This window comes from Colobus angolensis, unplaced genomic scaffold (assembly GCF_000951035.1).
Source record: "Colobus angolensis palliatus isolate OR3802 unplaced genomic scaffold, Cang.pa_1.0 Scaffold58, whole genome shotgun sequence".
Lineage (NCBI taxonomy): Eukaryota > Metazoa > Chordata > Mammalia > Primates > Cercopithecidae > Colobus > Colobus angolensis.
The window spans coordinates 6,765,432-6,779,554 of NW_012119376.1; the positions used below are offsets into that span (position 1 = coordinate 6,765,432).

The 14,123-nt window shown below is 41.2% G+C and overlaps 1 protein-coding gene across 2 annotated transcripts in view; it reads left to right on the plus strand.

Moving 5' to 3' along the window:
• NHSL1 (NHS-like 1) overlaps positions 1-14,123 on the plus strand; it is a 154,581-nt gene that overhangs the window by 77,043 nt on the left and 63,415 nt on the right. The gene's annotated exons all lie outside the window — the stretch shown is intronic.

A 14,123-nucleotide genomic window follows, 5' to 3' on the forward strand; every position in this document is an offset into this window, starting at 1 on the left:
CAGCAGTGTGAAAATGGGATAATACACATGCCTAAGATGTTCTGGTCTCTGCAGAAACTTGCCTATTTGCAGATATGCAAATCTATTTCCAGGAGCCCACACCTTCTCAGAAACACTTTAGCATGTTTAAACCACCAGTGTTAATTTGATCCAAATAAACCACTGCTGACATGGGCAGTTTTGCCACTGTCTTTTTAAAACCATTTTAAGTATTCAAAACCAATTTGTTTTTTTGAACACATTTGTTTGTTCTGTTTAGTTAAGCTAGCTAGAAGAAGGACCTATATATAGACTTTGAAGATGTGCTAAATGGTTTGATTTATCAGAACTGTGTAGCACCCAACTGGGCTCTCTGAGCCTAGGTTCTGCCAGCAGATGAGCAAGGTATACTTGGTCAAGTAGAAAATATAGGAAGAATGTATTCCTATATCTAGTTTAAAATTCTCATTTTTACTTGAATTTATTGAGGTTTGTTTTTCTTATTGAGATGGAGTCTCACTCTGTCACCCAGGCTGGAGTGCAGTGGCGTGATCTTGGCTCACTGCAGCCTCCACCTCCCAGGTTCAAGCAATTCTCCTGCCTCAGCCTTCTGAGTAGCTGGGATTACAAGAGTGCATCACCACACCTGGCTAATTTTTGTATTTTTAGTAGAGATGGGGTTTCACCACATTGCCCAGGCTGGTCTCAAACTCCTGACCTCGTGTGATCCACCCATCTCAGCCTCCCAACATGCTAGGATTACAGGCTTGAGCCACTGCACCCGGCCCAATTTATTGTTGAAGTTAAAAAGTAAATGTGTGGCAAGGTGGGCAGCCTAAAGGTGACAAAGAAGGAAAGTAGTTCTTCAAAGAGGAAGGAGTGACTTGTAAAATTCAGAGACTTTTTCCTAGTACAACAAACCAAACTTCTTATTCTACCAGATGCTGCTCCCACCAGATTTCTCCTACCATGCAGTATTTGGGACATTAGTATACCAAAGAAGTATTTGTTATTTATCTGAAATTTAGTTTTACTGGGGCTCTGTATTTTATCCTATTGTGAAAGACTTGACTTTGGGAGAAATTCTGTCATTGATACAAGGAGTATCTAGAAAAATAATTTTATCTTGTCTACCAGTCACTTATGAAGTGGTTCATTCTTTAATGTACCACCACTATGATGACTGATAACATTTATTAAACACTTACCTATAATGCCAGGTACTATTCTAGGTCCACTAAATATATTACCTCATTTAATTTTCCCAGTGATCCTACTGCTTACTGTTACTATGCCTAGATGGAAAAACAGAAGCACAACAATTAGAAACTTGCCCAAGATCTCCAAGTTAATTAGCAGTAGGACCAGGATTTAAACTTGGACAGTCTGAGGCTGTGGAGACCATATTCTTAACTGCTACACTATACTGCCTTTAACAATGATTTATTTATTGGGAATCTGTTATTCTGGCAGAATTGCAGAGTACAAAGGCAGGGTCCTAGCTCTCAAAGAATTTATGCCTGCATCTCTTGTGCAAATCACAATGTGGAAAATACTGAGGAGACAAACCAAAAATTACTGTATGGGAATTAAAGAGGGCAGATAATTTCTGCTTGGAGAGAGAAAGAATAGCTATCCATAGGTTCACCATAGATTTGGTGTTCTGAACAGAACTGTGCAGACATTTCAGATCATGGCTCTATGTTTTGTTCCTTTAATCTTTTGTAATGCTTAGATTATCTAATGTATCTTCCAGTATCTTGTATCTCATAGCTTTGCTATTGGACTATTCAGAAATGAGGGCATTGTTGGTTTTCCTTTTTATTTAGCCTGAGTAACCTCTATCTTTAGTGACTTCAATCTTAAATGAGAAGAATGGCATTTGTTTGGTTCGTTTGTAAATGGCCTTGGAGTTGTTCTTTGAGCTTTGTTGCTGTCATAATATTGGTCCCTTAGTGTACCTAAATCCAACCAGAGTTTTTTCTAGATCCCTTCAGTTCCTGGTGATTTATCTTTAGTAAATTGTGACCAGGAACTTCTCTACTTATAGCTCACCTTCCTCCACCGAATAACTAATAAGAATGTTAAATGGCACCGTTCCCAGGACAAATCCCTGAGGCAGTGCCTGGTTAGTATTTCTCTGCCCAGGTCCTAAGCAACAGAGCACTACATGGTCTGGCTTGTAGAAAACACTTTCGTGAAAGTATGTGTGAGTTTGAATATTCAGGCTCGACTGTTTTTGATCACTCTCCAGGAAACTGTGCTTCACTCCTTAGTTCATGTATTTTCAAGTTCCAGTTCAGGACTTCACTTCTCTCCCCTTGAAAAACTGAACATCTGTTTATAGGCATTGCTGCTTTTCTTTTTGAATATGCAGTACATCTAGATGAAATATCATGTATCCCCACTGGTTTTGCCTAAACTTGAATTTGATTTTGAAAAGATAAATGCTTTCATAATTGCTTTAATGCTCTAAAATGGTTCATCAAAGGGATTTACTATTAATAAAATTAATAACTTTGGAAAATTCCTGCAGTGCAACCTTTAAAGTCTGGATTTTAAAACTTCGTAGGAGATTTTACATAAATTACAGACTTATGAACAGTGGTTGGGAAGGATGAAATGAGAAAGATTATCTGAGTTCTTTTGTTCTCAGTTATTTACTTTTAACCACATGTACAGAACTTCATGGACCTCTTCCCCTATATCATCTTAGCAACCTGAAATAAACACAACATGAGCACAAGGTATTTATTACCTCATTTCAGTGAAGATTAAAAAATCAGTCCCTGAATATGTGGCACTATTAAGATTTGATGTTATATAAATTATCAGTCTAAGTTCATTCAACCTCAGCATTCTCTACTTAAAAATATAGAAAGGTAGCTAATTATTCACAGTGAGTAATCTATTTTGTTTCTTCTTCTATTCTTACTGTGTCCATAATTTTAAGAAAAGAATTCCATTCTTTAATATTAAACAGGTTATTGCTTTTTCATCGCCATTAAATGCTTATTGTATGAATTAGTCTGTCAGTTTTTATGGGGAGCTAGTCTACTCTTGGGAACCATAAAGTGTGAAGGGAAATGACACAGCGAGTATCAATAAATGAATAATGAAATGGAAACATATACTTTTAAAAATAATGCATAAATCCTTAGTAGTTAACAGATTAACTGAAGAAGCCACAGAATTACTGGAAAATGTTTGTTGAAAAAACTGAGTTTGACTTAGTACATAAAAGCGGATAATAGACATAAGTTAATCAATATTGAGCATCTGTTCAGTTCTATGCCAGGACTGTTTAAATGAATGGATGAAAGTTTCTGGGTCCTCAACTTTAAAGAGCTAGGCCTGCTGTCTTGGCAGCAGCTTGTAGCGGAGCTTGTCTTAAGGTTTGCTGTTGCAAGCTTACTGTCTTACAGTAGTAAACAGACAGTAGTGTGATGGAGGTGTGCCTGAGGTACATTGTGCACACAGGGAGAGAGGGCTCAGTCAGAGAAGAAAGAAAAGCCCTGGGAGGTCCCCTAACTCCACCACTCCCTCCTGCTCCCATCCTCATGTGAGAGAGTAGATAGGCTTTCAAGACGTGTAAAATGGCACATGGAGCAGGCTCTTGTCCATGTATAATTTCGCTCTACTCTCATCTGAATATAGCAGATACCTTTTGTATTTACAGTTGGAGAGTCTCTGGAGACTTTGATAAAATGTGATGGTTACAGGCTTAGATTAAATGTCTTGGTTTTGTTTCATGATTTGTTTTGTTACTAGAGATTTAGGTAATGGTTCAGTGCTAATGAAGATACAAACATGTACAGGTTGAACATCCCTAATCTGAAAATTAGAAATCTGAAATGCTCCCAAATCCAAAACTTTTTGAGCACTGACGTGATGCTCAAAGGAAGTACTCATATGAGCATTTTGGGTTTTGTGATTAGGGATTCTCAATCAGTAGTTATAATGCAAATATTCAAAAATCAGAAAAAATCCAAACTCTGAAACATTTCTGGTCCCAAGCATTTCGGATGAGAGATACTCAACATTTACCCAGATTTAAAAATGGCATTTTAATATTTGGTTCAATAGACACCTGGCTAGCAACAAAAAATAAGTTTTTGAAGATGGATCTCATTATCTGTGAATAATTCACTCAGCTTCTTACTGAGTTTCCAGAAGAAGTCTACCCTTTTTACGTCCAGCATTGTTTGAATCCTTCATGAACTTCATTGGAGATAGCTGTGATGATAAGTAACCTAAATCTGGCTAAACATTTTTCTGCATAGTTTTTAGTTTTATGGAAAGGGCTACAACTAAGTAGAAAAGAAATCAAGAGATAGGAGTAAGCTGAATGAGACCTTCAGATTTTGCTTTTTTGTCACTGTAGACCTCATTTGACAACTATGAGCATATTAAAGGCTGAAATAAAGACATGTCACTTTTAAGCCTCCATCCCCAAAAAGCCCAACTTGGGAGGGAGATAAACATAATTTCTCACAGTGTGTATAACAGGCACTTTAGTTACTGTCTCTGTGTACACTCCTGCCTGAATTAGTTCACAGAGCAGCTGTTGTTGGCATCAGAAATGTTCTCTAGTCACAGCTCTTTCCTGAAGAAATGCATTTTAGCAGGTCAGCATGCTCTATGGCTCTAGAATTAAAAGTGTGAGCACAAGGAGGAGTGTTGAATCTGGCCTATGTCATTCAAAGTCAGAGGGCTATATTTATTATACCTAAAAGGATAGGAGTTGAGAATTTATGACACAATGTGAAAAAATAACTACTTACACCAAGTGATTAAAAACAATTGTGCACACATCGACCTGTTTAACATTAAAGAATGATTTACTGGCCCGGTGCAGTGGCTCATGCCTGTAATCACAGCACTTCGGGAGGCCACGGCAGGAGGATCACGAGGTCAGGAGATCGAGACCATCCTGGCCAACATAGTGAAACCCATCTCTACTAAAAATACAAAAATTAGCCAGGTGTGGTGGCGCATGCCTGTAGTCCCAGCCTACTCAGGACACTGAGGCAGGAAAATCGCTTGAACCTGGGAAGCAGAGGCTGCAGTGGGCCAAGATCGTGCCACTGCACTCCAGCCTGGTGACGAAGTGAGACTCTGTCTCAAAAAAAAAAAAAAAGAATGATTTACCTTTCCTAAAATTACAAACTAGATTTCCAAGTTGTTGCAGCCAGATTTCTCTACAGTTACCAACAGCAGACTTTAAGGGTGACTGCATCTACCCTTAGCTGTCATGAAGCCTCCTTGCTCCCTTTTGGCGTAGACAAGTATGTTTGTCTTGGGAGAGATTGTGGGCCTCCTTCTGGATTTGATGAGGTTGCTTGTCTGTCTTATTTATCTGCCTAGAGCACATGCGTCCCTGAGATATCGCAGATACCCCTTGTCTTTTGCTATCGGTTCTCCACTTGAAGGTCCTGTGGTGCTTTCCCAGGACTGTCTAGCAGGTGCCTTTGCAGGAACGGCCTGTGGACATTGATTGAGAGCTCTCCCTGACGGCATGATGCATCTGCTGACTACCTCAGACAGGCCCAAGATGGACATCTGCTTTGCCCACCTGGTGCTAACCACATTGAATTCTTCATCTTTTTTTTCTGTAACTTTTTAAAAAATATGACATATAACACAGAGAGGTACATAAAAACGTGTACGGCTTAAGAAAGAAATAGAGTGAACACCTATATAACCATTACTTAGGTCAAAATGTGACCTAAACTTCAGAAGCTTCCTGTTCCTGCTTCTTGCCTTTCTTTTTTCTTTTTTTTTTTGAGACAGGGTCTTGCTCTGTTGCCCAGGCTGGAGTGCAGTGGTATGATCATGGCTCACTGCAGCCTTGACTTCCCGGACCCAATCCATCCTCCCACTTCAGCCCCCTGAGTAGCTGGGACTACAGACCTACACCACCATGCCCAACTAGTTTTTGTATTTTTTGTAGAGATGGGGTTTTGCCATGTTGCCTAGTCTGCTTTTACACTCCTGGGCTCAAGCCGTCCTCCTGCCTCAGCCTCCCAAAGTGCTGGCATTACAGGCGTGAGCCTCCACACCCAGCCACATTCCTGCTTTCTAACAGGAGAAGTCCAGACGTCATGTGAAGTACTTGAGTCACATCTAAATTCCAGTCCTGACTCTGTTACATACTAGGCATAGGTTATTTGAGTTTAATTTTGTTTGTTTCTTCAACATTTTGATCTTGTTTTCTCATCTATAAAGACCATAATATCTGTTTACATGGGAATGAAATGAACATATTCATGTAAAGTATTCATATCTCAATGTACCTGCCCCTCAATGTGGAAGTTACAAGTGTCTGTGGAGGGAGGGGTACATTTTAATTGAAGTGGAATGGAACACAGATACAATTTTATAAATCTCAAATGTCCTTATGATTTAGTTGGGGCTTTCTCTCCTACCTGTTGTGCTCCAGAGAATATACTGTGGGGAGGAGGGATAAAGGAACAGAACAAGGAACACTTCTGATGACAGTGACAGACGCTTAATACTCAGGTTCATTTCATCCACATGAGCAAGATGCCTTTGCCCACTCACCATCAACCTCTGAAAGACCCCTAGAATGCTGGAGCTGGAAGGAGCCTCCCAGTCCTCTGGTCAGTCCCCCTTTCCATTTTGTAGATAAGCAAAGCAAGACCCAGAGAAGTTAAGGGTTCCTGGTGCTCACACACGCTGGCCTATTCTGATCTCAGACCTCAAGAGCACTGAAGAGACCTGTCCCTTTGATGCCCTTTCAGCTGCCCTCCACTTTATGGAAGTTCACAGGGACAAAGCTCACCCTGGGAATCTCATGGCCAAAGATGGATTTGGTTTCTTTAGCCAGTTAATTTAGAAATGCAAATTGGCTCTTTGTTGCCTAAAGGTGATGACTTCATGGTTGATCCTGAAGTCTCCTCACTCACCCCCCGATCTCATTAAAATTCAAATAAGTCTAAGAGAAATAAAGGAAGCATCACATGACATGTTTGATTACTATCTATAACCATTCTTTCATCTTAATGGCGTTTGGTGCTTATTTTTTTTTGAGATGGAGTCTCGCTCTGTTGCCCAGGCTGGAGTGCAGTGGCCGGATCCCAGCCCACTGCAAGCTCCGCCTCCTGGGTTTCCGCCATTCTCCTGCCTCAGCCTCCCGCCCAGCTGGGACTACAGGCGCCATCTCGCCCGGCTAGTTTTTTGTATTTTTTAGCAGACACGGGGTTTCACCATGTTAGCCAGGATGGTCTCGATCTCCTGACCCTGTGATCCGCCCGTCTCGGCCTCCCAAAGTGCCGGGATTACAGGCTTGAGCCACCGCGCCCGGCCAGGTGCTTATTTTAAGGGTTATAATTGGTCATTAGTAACTCAATAGACTTAAAAAAATAGGCACAGGTTACAAGGGAAGGAAAGGTAAACATTTGAAATTAATAAATACACTAATGGTTTAGCACTTGCAGCTGAGTTTACAATTTGCCTAGTTTGCTACTTCCCAAAGAATACTTCAGTAAAACTGATGTGCAAAAGGCGAAGGTCAGATGTCTCTGGCTAAGGTATTTTAATTTTTTTTTCTTAGACAGAGTCTTGCTCTCTTGCCCAGGCTGGAGTGCAGTGGTGTGGTGTGATCTGGGCTCACTGCAACCTCCACCTCCTGGGTTCAAGTGATTCTTGTGCCTCAGCCTTCCAAGTAGCTGGGACTACAGGTGTGCACCGCCGTGCCCGGCTAATTTTTGTATTTTTAGTAGAGACGGGATTTTGCCATGTTGGCTAGGCTGGTCACTAACTCCTGACCTCAGGTGATCTGCCTGCCTCAGCCTCCCAAAGTGTTGGGATTACAGAAGTGAGCCACCACGCCCAGCCACGTAAGATTCAAGCAAGAAATTTTTCATTACTTATATTCATTTATACAGTTTTAAATCATTTTCTAGTTGAAACAAATATTGGTATAGAATTGGGGGGCAGGAGGAGTGCTATATTATTCTGAAAAAGCCACCGAACAGGGGAAGGAAGTATAATTGTCTCTTATTTCGCAAAACCGCAGTATCACTGACATCTTGTCATTAACGATTCCAGAAGATGAGATGGGAGACCAGAATTCTGGTTGCAGTGTTGTCAGCGGCAAGCTGCAGGATGTTGGGAGTCGTATCCCATCTTTGTACTTGGCTTCCTCCTCTGAAAAACAATTTATGATCTCTGTGTTCCCTGCTAAGCTCTAAAATTCTGATTGGCTTCTCAGTACTTAACTGTTTGAGGGTAATATGTGTGAAGTTAACTGACACAAAGATGTTACTGACGAGTGACCCTAAGTCCTGACAAACTGGAATGTGTCATCTTAAGTCTGTGTGGACAGAACAATTGTCTGAGTGCATACTACAAGTGAGGCACTGGGCTGGATGTTATAGTGCAATCAAAGATGAATGACATTAGTGCTTTCCTCCAGAGGCTGAAAGCTAGCCAGAGATAAGATGTATGTATGACTAGCTTGTGTACAAGGTTCATAGCGGTGGTATTATTAAGCCTCACCCCTGGGTGTTATCTTTAAAACAAATTTGGTCAGCCTGTCCTAGTTAAAAATTCTTTACCGGCTCCCCATTATTAACAGAATATAACCTAAGCTCTTAGCATCTGGAAACCTTCCTGAACTCAAGCCTGTTTGTCTCATCTCATCTGCGGAATCACCTTTGCTCCCCCGACATCTCTACTCCCCCATCCAGGTTTTTTACATTGTGCCTTCACGTGTAATGATAAAGTCCTTCAATTGGAATGCTAGCTTGCCTTGTTCTTCTTTCTACCCACTGCATGTCCCAAGCCATACCTTTTCCCTTCTGAACCACAACCTCTCACACCTGGCCAACTCCTGTTTCCCCTTTGAGAGTCATCCTTGGGTGCTAGAGTCCCCCACAACCTCTCCTGGATTCCCCTGGGCAGCCCCAGGAAGCCTTTTTCTACCTTGTCATGGAAGCTTCCACTCCACCATTCCACTGCTTATGATACACTGTGTAATTGTGTTTGCACGTTTATCTCCCCACTTGACAGTAACATCTGTGGGAACAGGGCTTTGTCTTTTCACTCGTGTGTCCCTAGTGCACAGTCCAGTGACTGGGACTGCAAATACTGTTGTGTTTGTAGAGGGCCTGAAAAAGTTTGGAAAAGTCATCTACAACTCAGGAGAGGGATCAGAGTCAAAGCCGGGGAACAAGTGGTGAGAATGTGGAATGATGAGATTGGGGATGGTGAGGGCCAGTGGTGAGGAGGAGGGAGGGTTGAGGCTTGAAAGCTTTCCTTTAGGGCACTAGGAGGGAGAAGTCTGCAAAAGAGCACAAGCGGGGAAGAAGAAAGTCAGCCAGGATGAGGCAGTCATCGTGGTGCTCACAGGTGGGGAGAGGCATTGTAAGAAGAGGATGTTGAATTGGTTGTTAGGTGGCGATTGGTGACCTCTGAAAGGGCAGTTTCAAGGAAGTCTTTAGATTAAGAAGCCAAGTTTCCTGAGATGAGAATGATTTTTATAAGCAGAAAAACAATAAAAGTAATTTTTTTTTTTAAAGAAATGAAGGTGAGTGAATGATACCAGCAGAGCAGAGAGGGAAGGGATAGTATTTTGAGGTGATGGCAGGGTACAGCTGATATTACAACATGTTTTAAAAACTAGAGCTTATGCAAACAGGGCTGTAGACAAAAGGAGTCAACAGGAGGGGAAAGGATTGCAGATATGGAAAGAGAATGGGAGGATGTTCCCTGAAGAGGCAGGGAGGAGGCAGTCAACTCACGGCAGAGTGGAGGGGCGGAGGTTGCAGCCTCTGTCTCCTAGAGGGAATTGGGGAAGTATGTTATGAGATGGAGCCAGAGATGGAGGCTGCTCATTACATGGTGTGGGAGCCTTGCTTACAATATGGCCCCCCACCATATTGTTAGTTCTTTGGTGAAAAGGATGACTTTATTTGGTGCTCTCTTGCTCAGGTCTTGTGAATTTAATTAGGTTGACTTTTCAAAGACAAATGATGTTATTAAAGGCTTAAAAAAAATATGTGTGGTATTTCATTAGGCTCTATTGGAATTTTTGTCCTGAGGGAAAGTTGCCCAGCTGGATGAAACCATGGATTAAATGCCCTATTGAGAAAAAAGAAAAGAGCAGACAAAAATATGGGATTAGCAGAACAGGATTTATATACAAAAAGGGGCTATTTAACTTCTCTTGGATTTGATGGCATGGAATTGTCTATAACACTAAGTACTACTCTGGGTACAGTAACCCCGAAAGAAGTGCTTTCCTTGGTGTCCTTAACTCGGGAGAGGGAAGTCGGATACAAGAGCAAAGGAAAAATGAACAGTCATTGCTTTTTCAGATAGTTAAAGAGACGTGTTGCCCCCCACTCCCACACCTTTTTTTTTTTTTTAAACGGTAAGCAACACAGAAAAGATAGAATGGCAAAGACAGTCATTTAAATGATCCAGGTCTTAACAAAGCACTACGGATTGTTTAAACAAAGGCTTTTTGTTTTGTTTTTGTGTCTGCAGCCAGTCTGCTGTTTCAGCAATTCTATTTTAACTCCCGATAAAGTAAGTAACTTGAGTGGCCTCTATATTTCACTCAGGGCAGCATAAAAACGCTACATTGAAGGTACTGTGGATAAAGTTTGTTATTCACGGTACAACCGAAGTCTCTGGTGTTGGCTTAGAATCTTTGCAGGCTATTTGATCTTGAGTAACCTTGGTGATGCTCCTCTGCTGCCAATGATATGGCTTTTTAATTCTAAAGTGAAATGAGATCGCCTCCAATTTGGCGGCTCTCTCTGGTGGTGCTCAACTAGGACTTGCAGACTCTCAGCACACTCGCATTAATCATGGCATCAGAAAGCTTTCACCTTAATTTAAATCAGATTTAGTTCTTCAAGCCTTCCTAAATTAATTTGGGCACGTGACAAGAAGAAATGTTAAAAGCTGGTTTTCTGCAATGGCAAATGACATTTTAACAGTAATTGTTGCCATGGCGTGCAATGAAAAACAAAGCTAACAAACAGTTTATCCAGTGGCTCAAGTTTTAATGTTTAACTCCTAAGGGTTTTTTTTGTTGTTGTTGTTTGTTTTGTTTTGTTTTGTTTTGTTTTTGGAGGTTTTAATTTCACTCTAATAGGAATTAATCACAGAGCAAGAATATTAATCAAAATGGCCTTTTATTTTTAACCCTTCTACATAAAATGAGATTGTCTATGGTGTTTAATGTCAGTGACAGAGATATTGATCCCAAGACATGGGGGAAAACCAGTCTTTCTAAAGTGTGTTAATGCATTGTTAACAAATTCATTTCCAGTTAGACTGTTGAGCCAATGACCACAATTAATAGTGTATTTTCCCTCTGTGGTTCTTCCCAACCGGCTCATTTTATTTTGCTAAATATACAATGTAAATTGAAATGAGAAGTCATTTGGAATTGTGCTATTATAAAATAATTTTTAGGCAGTCTGCTCATCATTCCTTTTTTTTTCCCCCTCCCCTGGCAAAGAAACCTGTCCATTTCAAAGGTGGCATTTTGTCACCACCTCCTCTCTTCCATCTTACTTCCTGCCTAAACTTGCCTGCAAGCTTTTTCTGAAACTGCAGCTTTCCTGTGGCATCTGTTCTGTCTGACTAGAAAGCTTTGGGGAGTTGCCCATGATGCAGTTAACTTTTTAATCCTAGATTGGTCAGTTTCTCTGAAATTCTACTGAGGCAAAATTTCCTTGGATAGATAACCACGATGGTGCACCAGACATCATCTTCCTTATTCATTCTGTTCCACCTACTCTCCTCTCATCCACCTATTACTCAAATATGTGAGTTGTGGATGGGAGGCCCATTTAATGGGAGGTCAGATCATATGCCTTGGGTTGATGAAGGTGGAAAATGTGGCCGAGGATAAAATCTACCTGGGTGAGCAATGGGGCCATCACCTTTGTCATATAGTTAAAATACCCTTTCAAGCATGCTGCTGAATAAATACAGATCATTCATTCATTTAAGGAACTCACTGAGCACCAGCCAGCCACCCACATTGAGCCAGATCATGCAGGGCTTAGAAACCATTAGGAGGACTTTGGCTTTTACATTCAGGGCGTGGAGAGATTTGAACTCAGAAGTGACATAATCTGACTCATTATTTTGAAATGGATCAATCTGATTGTGCGTTGAAAGTTCACAGTAAAGGAGACAAGGGAGTCAAAGTAGGAGACCAGGTGGAGGTCAGCATCAGGCGAGAGATGGTGGTGGCCTGATCAGGAAGCTTTCCCTGCAGTTGCAGCTGGAGTGGAATGTTAAAATAAATGTAAGAACCCTCCAAGCATTTTAAGGGAATCTTGACATGTAAGACACATTTCTACTGTAGCAAAACTAAAGCTTTTCGTGGAATAAAATGGCATTCTTTAGGGACTAAAGGTAGATACCAGATATAGCATTCCTCCACCATTGATCTGTACCGTATCAGCTAAATTCTTTATCTTATGTTCCCTTTTAAGTTATTCACTTGGTGAGTGTGGATCATTTGTGACATAGTAAAAAGAACAGACCAACCCTCTTTTCCTTTGGGCCTTTTATCATTTCCAACGTGGAGTATATAGGAAGCAAAATTCTATTGCCCTGTTTGGGAGCCCCACCTAACACCTCCTCTAAGTGGAGAAGACTTCTCCTCTTTCACTTTCACCTCCACCCTAAATGGATATCATATTGATCCCTTTAATTTTATTCCTACTTCTCTTTAGGTATTTGCCTTACTCTGAAACAGTTTTCTCACGGTGTGGCTCACAGGACACTGCATCAGCATTGATTGAGAACTTGCTAGGAATCCAAGTTCTCAGGCTCCACCCCAGACCTACTGAATCAGATATGGGAGTGGACTCAGCAGTGATTTTATAACAAGCCCTCCCGGGGATTCTGATGCACCTTAGTTTGGGACGCCACTGCTCTGTACATTGGCCTGTGAATTTGTCTAATCAGGCAGCTAAACTGTAAGCACCTTGAAGGCTGGAATGTAACCCTTTAGTCCCACTACCCGATACAAGCTACAAGTTAGGATTCCAAGGCACAGCTCCCCAGTTTTAGATTTGGAGCTCTTGACTGCTGCTGCTCTTCTCTCTCGTTGGTGGCAAAGGTGACTTGAGAAACTGGTGTTGATGCCTCTGTGTATTCACTCTGTGTTTTCTCCAAGTTAGCTCTGCCTTGACTGTCTGAAAGAGGAGTGTTCAGAGGCTTAGAAAGAAATGGCTGGCCAAAGCACAGGTCAGGAAAATCACTGAATCTGGAGGTTAGAAAGAAAACATAGTTGTTGCCAGCTTGACTTTCCCTTTTCCATCTTTCTGGTAGTATAAATCTAGATAACTTTCATCCTCCTTTTTTTTTTTTTTTTTTTTTTGAGACGGAGTCCCACTCTGTTGCCCAGGCTGGAGTGCAGTGGCACCATCTCAGCTCACTGCAACCTCTACCTCCTGGGTTCAGGTAATTCTCCTGTCTCAGCCTCCTGAGTAGCTGGGACTACAGGCACCCACCACCACGCCCAGCTAATTTTTGTATTTTTAATAGAGATGGAGTTTCACCATATTGGCCAGGCTGGTCTTGAACTCCTGACCTTGTGATCCGCCCACCTTGGCCTCCCGAATGTTGGGATTACAGGCGTGAGCCACCATGCCTGGCCTCATCTTCCTTTTTTGAGGCAAAGTAAGGCTTATTCCCTTCAGGAAATTTCCCTTTTTCTTGACACCAGGGTGATAGTTGGCATATTTTCATATTGACCCTCTCTTTCTTGCTTCGCCTGCAGCTAAGCATATTGTACTCCATTATCTGGAATGTTTTGTCTTTATAGGTTCCATTAAGAGATAAAATATTTGCTTTTAGAACTTTTAGAAAGTCTTGGGCTTAATCATTAAAGACACATATTTTCTCTTTTTTATGTTTTATGTTGCTTTAAATGCTAAGTGTCACTGAAGTGATAATTGGTGAAGAAGTGGTCTTATAGGCTCAAATTTGCATTTATTAGGAGGTAAATTTGAGTTTAATACTTGAAATATAAAAGCACGCTTTTATGTTGTTATACATATTCCTGTATAGCTACATAACAACTCTTGCTCTAAAAAGAGAGGAAGGGAGAAAAGAATAAATCATTAGTCTAATAATAAACC